Source organism: Thermobia domestica, chromosome 9, assembly GCF_964235325.1.
Source record: "Thermobia domestica chromosome 9, izTheDome1.hap1.1, whole genome shotgun sequence".
Classification (NCBI taxonomy): domain Eukaryota; kingdom Metazoa; phylum Arthropoda; class Insecta; order Zygentoma; family Lepismatidae; genus Thermobia; species Thermobia domestica.
Genome location: NC_137462.1, coordinates 16,104,215 through 16,113,888, shown reverse-complemented (window position 1 = coordinate 16,113,888; position 9,674 = coordinate 16,104,215).

Here is a 9,674-nt window from a genome sequence, read left to right as displayed (position 1 = left end):
ACTAGAGATCAAGATATACCATAATATAACTTTCAATTAGAAATAAAACATGAGAACTAACTAAACTTATCCTGATCCAACCTAAACTAGCCTAAACAATAGTAAATGTAATGACTTTCTGTTATTGCTTGGAAAAAATGCGGTGGGTATGTGCTAATCATTGGCACTCAATTTCCAAATAACAATAATAATAATAATATTAATAATAATAATAATAGTAATAATAATAATAATAATAATAATAATAATAATAAAAATAAAAATAATAATATTAATAATAATACCTTTCTACTTTTATTGTTATAGACTTGAAAATAACATGGTTTCATTTTTGTGTCCTGCATATGAGTTGCTCATAAAGTTTATGGATTTTCTCTTCAGTTTGAAACTCCACTAAATTTGTGACCTCCTGAACAGCGATGATATTGATGATGTTGATGACGTAACGCTCATTCCACCTGATGATAGTGATGTCACAGAGGAACAAAACAATGACGAGGGTGAAACAAACATCAATCATTTGCTTGGTCGTTTATTAACGAAGTGATGTGGAAGTTAATTTCAGTGCTGCCAACAATGATACACATGCAGAAGACAAAATGACACAGGTCAAAGGATGCCCTTCTAAAACCAAACGGCGAAAACTTGTACCCTGCTTTCAATGGTCATCAGACGAAAATACATTTATAAACAAAAGTGAAAGGGGAGACACTGAAGAAGTAGTTCATACTGGTTCACTTGCTGACCTGCAACCAGTAAAGTACTTTGAAATGTTTTTCACCGATGAAGTTATCAAACTTATCGCCGAAATGTCAAACTTGTACGCTCTTCAAAGGAATCAAGTTTTGAATGTCACTCCTGAGGAAGTAAGGGTGTATTTAGCTATACTTTTGCTTACTGGTTATTTGTGCCCAAAATACATTACAATGTTTTGGGAGGTGAAAAGTGATACTCATAATGAATTAGTAGCTAGCAGTATGAGAATAAATCACTTCTTAGAAATCCAGCAATACCTCCATCTTTCTGATAACTTGATTCTACCTCAGAATGATAGATTTGCCAAAGTAAGAACATATCTTGATCTTATTAGTAAAAGTTGCCTTAGTATTTTCTCACATATTGCTTCTTGCCACATATGTATCGATGAAACGATGGTTCCATACTTTGGCCGTCATGTGACCAAGCAGCACATTCTTGGAAAGCCATTGAGGTTTGGATACAAATTGTGGTCAATGGCTAATCGATCCGGATATCTGATTTCTTTCGAACCCTATCAGGGAGCCAAGTTCGCTAAACGTCCTTTCCAAGATGAGTATGGCCTTGGAGTGGCTGTTGTTTTGCAGATGGAGTCACGCCTTCCCAAAGATTTAGGCCCATACAACTTTTAATTTGATAACTAGTTTACAACTTTGTGCCTGCTCTCTGTTTTATCTAATCATGGAAATGGTAGAACAGGAACAATGCGTGAGTGCCGCTTGCAAAATTGTCCTGTAGAAAACGGTAAGGCACTGAGAAAACAGCAGAGAGGAGAATTTTCTTTCAAGACTACCGGAGACATGTTGGTCGTCAAATGGCATGACAATAGTGTTGTTACCTTGGCGTCCAACTGCCACAGCGTGCTCCCGGTACAGAAGGTTGACAGATTTGGAGTTGTAAATGGTAAAAGAAACAAGATCTCAGTTAGCAGTCCTTCTGTTGTACAGAAGTACAATAAATATATGGGTGGTGTAGATCGCTTTGATGAAAACATCCACTCCATGCGTATTGGTTTCCGAGGTAAAAAGTGGTGGTTTCCCCTTATTGCTTTTGGAGTTGACACAGCTTGCCATAAAGCGTGGCTCTTGATGAAATCGTCTAATAAAGAAGAAAGTTTGACCTACTGTGAATTTCGTCGTCTTGTGGTTCAAACATATTGTGGTGTTTACGGAAAGCAACCCGGGGCAAGCATGCTTTGTGGAACAAAAATGCAGAGTATGGTAGCAGATGACGTCCGACTGCATAGTAACACCAGTGATCACAAGCAAGAAAAATGTCCACAGAAAAGGTGTGGTCTGTGTCGTAAACACACTAGAATTATATGCAAGAAGTGTAATGTTGGACTCCATATTCAGTGTTGGTATAAATTTCACACTGAAAAGTGAATGTACTACTTACAGAACTATATTCACAATAGTATGTGTTGTAACCGTACAATGACAATGCCAATAACACTTTTATTCGAACAGGAAATATACTTTTATCGTTTACTACATGTGTGTATTGAAAAAAATACTGTTTAGTGATATGAGTTGTAATTGTATAATAAAACAACATCAAAAATAAGGTGGCATCGTATGATCATTATGAAGTACATACAAATATTGTTCCCCAAACTATTGAAGATACTCAATGACAGTTCTTAATAGCTTCCATTGATAACAGATCCAATGTAAAACGATTTTGCATATGTACTTTAGGTAAGAGTCAATAACATGTTTTGTATTTCTATAATTTGTTTAAATGTTACAAAATGATACATGTAATGCCCAGCGTCCCCTACAGGGGACGCCCCCCTCTAGCCCCCCTTCAGTCGTTTCCATAACTTTTGGTACGTCCTGCATTTATAGACACATACTAACAAGATTCACTTGAAACCAGGCGAAATCATCATTAAATAACCGTATGGACTTTGAAGGAATATATTTGGTCTAGGAATTAATTCGTGCGGGTGGACAAGAGATGGCGCAACGAACGGAGCGTCCCACAGTTCCGTGTATCCACACATGTGTTGCAAACCCCTGTCATCGAGTATCGTTCGTAGTATAGGGCAGTGGATTAAAGCGTCAACAACACCAGTTTGTAGTTAAGTGAACATGGCGCAATTTGTGCCTGATAAAGTGTTTTTGCGGGGTGTCCTGCTGCATTACTTTAACATGCAGAAAAGTGCGACTGAAAGTCGTCGTATTTTGGTGGAAGTGTATGGTGACCATGCTCTAGCTGAGCGAACGTGTCAGAAGTGGTTTGCACGGTTTAGAAGTGGTGATTTCGGCTTGGCAGACCAAGAGCGAGCTGGACAGCCAAAAAAATTTCAAGACGAAGAATTGACAGCATTGCTCGAGCAGGATTCGTGTCAAACGCAGGAACAACTTGCAGCAGCATTAGGCGTTGATCAAACAACAGTCTCCAAACGCTTGAAAGCCATGGGAATGATTCAAAAGATGTCACATTGGGTTCCATATGAATTGAAAGACAGAGACGTTGAAAGACGAAAAACCATTTGTGAATTGCTGCTTCAACGACAGAGCAGAAAGGGGTTTCTGCATCGAATTATTACGGGTGATGAGAAGTGGATCCATTACGAGAACCCTAAACGAAAAAAGGCCTGGGTGAAACCAGGTGAACCAGGTCCATCACAACCAAAACGAGATATTCACTGTGCAAAGGTTATGCTGTGCATGTGGTGGGATATGAAAGGTGTGGTGTACTATGAGCTGCTACAACCGGGTGAAACTATGAATGGAGAACGTTATCGACGACAATTAATGCGTTTGAAGCAAGCTCTGGCCACAATACGACCAGAATGGGAGAACAGACATGATAAACTTATTGTTCAACATGATAACGTTCGCCCACATGTCGCAAAACCGGTCAAAACCTATTTAGAAAATGTCGGATGGGAAGTTTTACCCCACCCGCCGTATTCACCAGACGTTGCTCCTTCGGACTACTACTTGTTCGATTGCATGAACAACGATTTGATTGGACAGCGGTTTACTTCTTCAGAAGATATCGAAACATGGGTCTCTGACTGGATCGCTTCCAAGGATGAGGACTTCTTTCGCCACGGAATCCGTACATTGCCTGACAGATGGGCGAAAGTGGTGGCTAGCGATGGACAATATTTTTCTTAAGGTATTTATGTATTTTGTGTTTGTACTACAGCTTCAATGTGTGCGTACCAACCGCACGAATTAATTCCTAGACCAAATATATATATATATATATATATATATATATATATATATATATATATATATATATAACCTGAATACTTGCATTAACTTTTACTTTTTAAGGATGATATTAATTTGACGGTAGTAAAACCATAACCTTTTAAGTATGTCTCATTTGTGGTGTCTTATATTGTATGAATATATGTTGCATGTAAAACATACGAATAACAATTTAACTTTCTTTTGCCCTGTGTTAAATTTAATCAGTATATTTTATTATATAAGTAGGTAAACGGACAACTCGTAACTTCCGACGTAAAAGCAATGTAGCTCCGGAAATGATGCTAATTGACGTTTATTTACCGGATATGTTGTAAATGACATTTTTATTATCTAATGACAGCTACTACACTTCCAAAACTATTATTACTAATATTGCTGAAAGAGCACTAAATCATTTTTTGTCACGGAACACGACTACATTAGATATTCAATATCCTGCTAGAATTAGAAGAATTTTGTCTACCAATCTGACATTTTTTCTTCGCACAAAGAGATTAACCCTTTTAGGATTTCCACTTTTTGAAATAAATATTAGACTTTCACTCAAACACCTAGAGCTTCCTTACTATTTACTCTAGCATCACGGTGTATACCTCATTTTTTTTTTTTTTTTTTTTTTTTGGAAAGGAGCATACGATCAAGCGGTATCATTGGGTTGTCCGTATTATACAGAAGAAGGTCAAAATCGAAAAACAAAACTGGAGATTTTTCGAAAAATATATCGAAACATTTCCACTTCTATGGCTCGGGCCTGAGTACACCTAAGGATCTGAATTTACTTTAAGAAAATTATGCGTGGGCAAAATTTTGTATCTTGGAAACTGAGGTCGGAAGAAATTTTTAAGTCTGAAGGTAATTCATGCGTCTCCTTACTATTTGACCTAGATTCATTGTTCGAACCCGTTTTCTTCATTATAACTAGAACTTTCAAACGGTACCACAGACTGTGTGTATTATACACCTCAACCGGAAAATTCGGGAGAACCCGGAGTTTCTTTCTGAAAATTACTCCAAAACATTTTGTTTCTCTGGCCTTGGCGTGGGCTGACGTAGGGATCTGATTTTTTTTTTAAAAAGAATACGTTCTTATGTATACAATAATGTTCAAAAATTGATCGTTTTTCTTGAAGGGTGGAAAAATTGTTGAAAATGTGAATTTAAGCTATATATATATATATAGGATGGTCTTGCGTCAATGACGGAAAATTCGGGAGATGAATCTACAGGTTAAAAGGAGCAAAACATGTCATATGAACATTGGGTGAATGCGGCTTCGTTTGGATGCTAGAGGCGTCTGAAATGTCACCTTCCGAGGCGGCAATTTGCAATATCGCAAGAACAGAGAGAAATACGAATGTCGGGTCAAAATATATCAAATAAAACCCCTTCCGAAGAATCCAATTATGCATAAGTGATAGCAAAACAATAGCGGCGCTATAGAGGGGGACAAAGAAAGTGAATGAAACATGGAGAAAATTGAACAATTTACCCTGCAAAACTGTAGGAGGGGATGTTACATGAAACATGTAGCAACAAATGTTGATGAATAAAGGCAACAATGACTATGTTCTAGGGACACTATGGCAGGCGGAATGTAGGAATATAGTATCTGTATAACAGAGAGAAATAGAAATGTAGTTTAAGAAGATTTCAAAGAAACAATCATCCGAAGAATGCACTTATGCAGACGTGATGGCGAAGCAGTGGCGGCCCAAGGGGCACACAGAAAGTGAATGAAACGCGGATAAAAGTTCTAGAAACGATGTTGTTCTCGAATGAGCCATTCATACAGGATGGTATCATAAATGTCCGCAACGACCACCAATGGCCACACATCAACCCGCATGCAATTGTAGAGACGAAGCATAATCAGCGTTCCCAATTCCATGTGTTGGCTGGTATTGTTGATGATGACGTTGTGAAACAACACTTTTTACCACAGCGATTGACCGCAAGCAACATCGTATCTCCAGTTTCTGACCCAAGGCCTACCTATTCTACTTAAAGGCACGACAGTGTATGTGGTTTATGCATGATGGCGTCGCTTCCCATTCATGTCCCACTATTCTTGCATATGTGAACGAAAAATTTCTACGCAGGTAGATAGATCGTGGAAGCAAAGGAGTATGGCCTCCACGTTCAACCGATCTAATTACCCTAGGCTTTTTCCTGTGGGGTTACGTGAAGAGTCTCGTGTAACACGGCCCGTGTATGGCAGTGAAGATCTTCGCCAGCATGTATAAGCTGCATTTGTCGCTCTACTGCAAACTTCAGCATTATTGTCGAAAGACAGATAATCGTTATGTCATCGTGTAACTGCCTGTCCCGAAGAACAAGGAGGACATATTTAACACCTTCTTTAAGACAGCATTATGTTGACCACGGTAAGTACAAAACGTCTTCTTTTTAGAGTACACTGGGCCTCATCTTCCGTACGTGGTTTATACGACTTGCACGTATCATCACTAAGAGTGTTTAACACTTTCTTTATAGCTTCCATTCGCCGCCACTGTTCCGCAGTACGTGCTCATAATTGGATTCTTCGGATGGGGTTTCCTTTGATATCTTTTCACCCGACATTCCTATTTCTCTCTGTTATACAGATACTGTATTCCTACATTTCTACATTCCTATCCGTATCACGCACCTAAACTGGAAAAATCGGGTAAACAAAAAACTCAGCTACTCTTAACACTTGCACCCCTCGGGCATGGCCCCGGATTCACATAGATAACTAAAAGTACGGAAATACTCAAAGGCACGCACAATCCGAATGGAAAGCTTCTGATATCTTGAAGCTAAACGCGTGAAATTTTTTATAAATTTTCATTAAGGAAAATAATCTGTCAGGTCCCTCCGCTCCGACTTGGCCCTGCCAAGTTGACCATACGCTTCCAAAAATCAGCTGAGGTACTCTTTGGTCCATTATTGGCTTGACCAATAAAAGAAACCGATTTAAATACCTGCTATTAAACAGAGATAAGAAGTCAAAGACGGTACTACGTCTTGGTAACAAAATTATCAAAAATCCAAAAGGGTAACCATAATTAACTACAGGTATATATATATATATATATATATATATATATATATATATATATATATATATATATATATATATATAAGTATATTTAAACACATAGCAAAGAAGATTACTTCATTTGAATCAAAATAGTAGTTATTTCAATTTTAATTACTTAGGAAAAGGAAATAAATTTCTTTCATCATGTAAGTTCCGAGTGGTTTGCTCTTCCTGAACCAACTCAAGAGAACAGTCATTCCTTTGCGAATTTATGTACGGTAGGAATGCTAACGTTTTGCTTTTGGTTCGAACATTTCTGAATCCGTTTTCAGTGGGGCGCAATTTGTAGAAGAGTACATTGCCAATTTTAGAATTTGTAGAAGAGCAATTTGTAAAATTTTTTCACATTGAATGTGATTTTTCTTGGATATTTCCTCCTTCATACCACGCAAATGACCTGAAGCTACATAGCACTCAGATCTCAGCCTGCTACCATCCTTCATATTCTAAACTGTGTCATAATATCTGTAGAGGCGTTATACGTGAAGCGTTGAAGACCAAAGATTGCTATAATGCTACGAAATACGTGCTAATAATTTTCTTCTGATTCTGATCTAATTTCAATATAAAATTTACATTTTCTTTTTGCTGTTGTTAGGATATTTAGGCTAAGCAGGGACAGAAACAAGAAGTAGCTTACTTTTTTGTACTAGTAAATAAAAATATTTAGCAGAACATCTCTTTAAAAATTATCTCAAGCTCGTGACAAGGTCGAAGTGTTTCGTGGTAAGATTTAAAAAAACATACCCTGTTGAAGAGGCCAAGACCACAACACGTATACATAAATATCCAACATGATTAGTACAAAATGAATCACCAATACTTGAAGCAGCTATAATTGTCTGTAAGATAAATTAGGATTTAGATAGCAAAGTGGCCTAACTCACTTTTTACACGGTTTGTGATATTAAATTTTTTACTAGAATCGATATAGAAAAATTGGAGAAAAAATACAAATTTCTGTTATGAATCCTTTATGTTGCTAAGGTATGTATGGAACACGAAAAGAGCCGGGGATAGTCAAAATTCTTATACTTACAGTCATATAGCAGATAATTATGGGGCTCGAAGGAAAAGTCATTTCCAGATATTGAGATACATATTAATATACATAGCGGAAGTCCTAAAAGTATTACAGATTTCTATCTATGAATAACTAGACGCTTATCTGTGAAGACTCGTTTTTGTAGATATAACTTCATTAGTTCATAGAATTACCTCTATTTACTCTAATAAAGAAATTAGTATTTAACATGAGGAGTACAATTCACTTAAGCCCTTTACCATTAAACCCCTTGTGTACCAAAACAGTATACTTACAAAGCAATTCACAGCAGAAAATGAACGTAAAAACAAATTGGCAAGATCAATGGAAAAAGAAGCGTGAATAAGGAAGGCGTACAGGAACATTATGCATCATGATTACTCTCATACTACGTCAGCATCTCCATACTTGTCACTGCCCCTTAAAGACTATTTAAATACATAGAATTACTCCAGTATAAAACATTAATCGTAATTTAATATAGAAACATACTTATCGAAATAATGTATTGCACACATGTAACCAATTCGGGTAGCTGTTCGTGGTTCTTTGTCCTACCAATCAGTATTCTGCTGAGACCTGAACTTACCTGGATAGGACGACTAAGGACCTCTCCACGAAGGGGTTTCAATTTGTTTTCAAATCTCTCGTCGGTCTCAATGATGAGATGAGCCTTAGGCGCAGAGAGGGTTCGGGTGTCTCGTCTCGAAAACCTCACGGACGATCAGACGATCATCAAGACCAAAAAAACATCATTCACACAAACAATGAAAACTCACTGGATTAAACAACACTATACCTATTTATTAAATACTATTGTAAAAAGAATAATAACTAAGAGAGATGAACACAACACTTAACACAGAATTTGTATAATAATCTTGATTACTAAAATCACACTTTACCTTTCTAATGCACTGTAGCCTTTTTTATCACTTTTATATAGAATATAATATTTCAGATTTCACTGCAAATGTTTTCCTCACACTATTGATGCACTTCTGGAATTAGCACAGGGGGAAAAGTTGCCAGGATAATCCCACGTAGAAATCCAGTTGCTGTGCCAAACAATACTGAAGTTTTAAGATGAGTCTTCATTAAATTAAAAAAGAAAGTCTCCAAAGTACAATGCCAATGTTGGAAGGCAAAATAACATATTAGGCGCACAAGGTTTGTGAATCTGGGACTTTACTAGTTGGGGATAGCCGTAAGAAAACGTCCTTCACCGGCTAATAGTTTGTGCCTCTCAATACAAAATATACTTAATTCCCGACGTAACTTGCTGATGACTGCATACAATTCCGCCGTCATACTCCCCGAGCTCAAACGTTTATGATGCAAGCTGCAATGGTTGACCGAAGAGTGTTGGCAGTTCATTCCAAAAACCACTTAGTTAACTCACCTGTATGCACATACAAAAAGAATAAGGAAAATAATTTATGTTAATTTTAGTCCACTGGCCACGATGCACGAGACATTGCTGTAACTCGAGCTTGAGAAAGTACAGGTAAGGAACTGCAAAAGCAATGTGACCGGCGTCATTCTGGTCAGT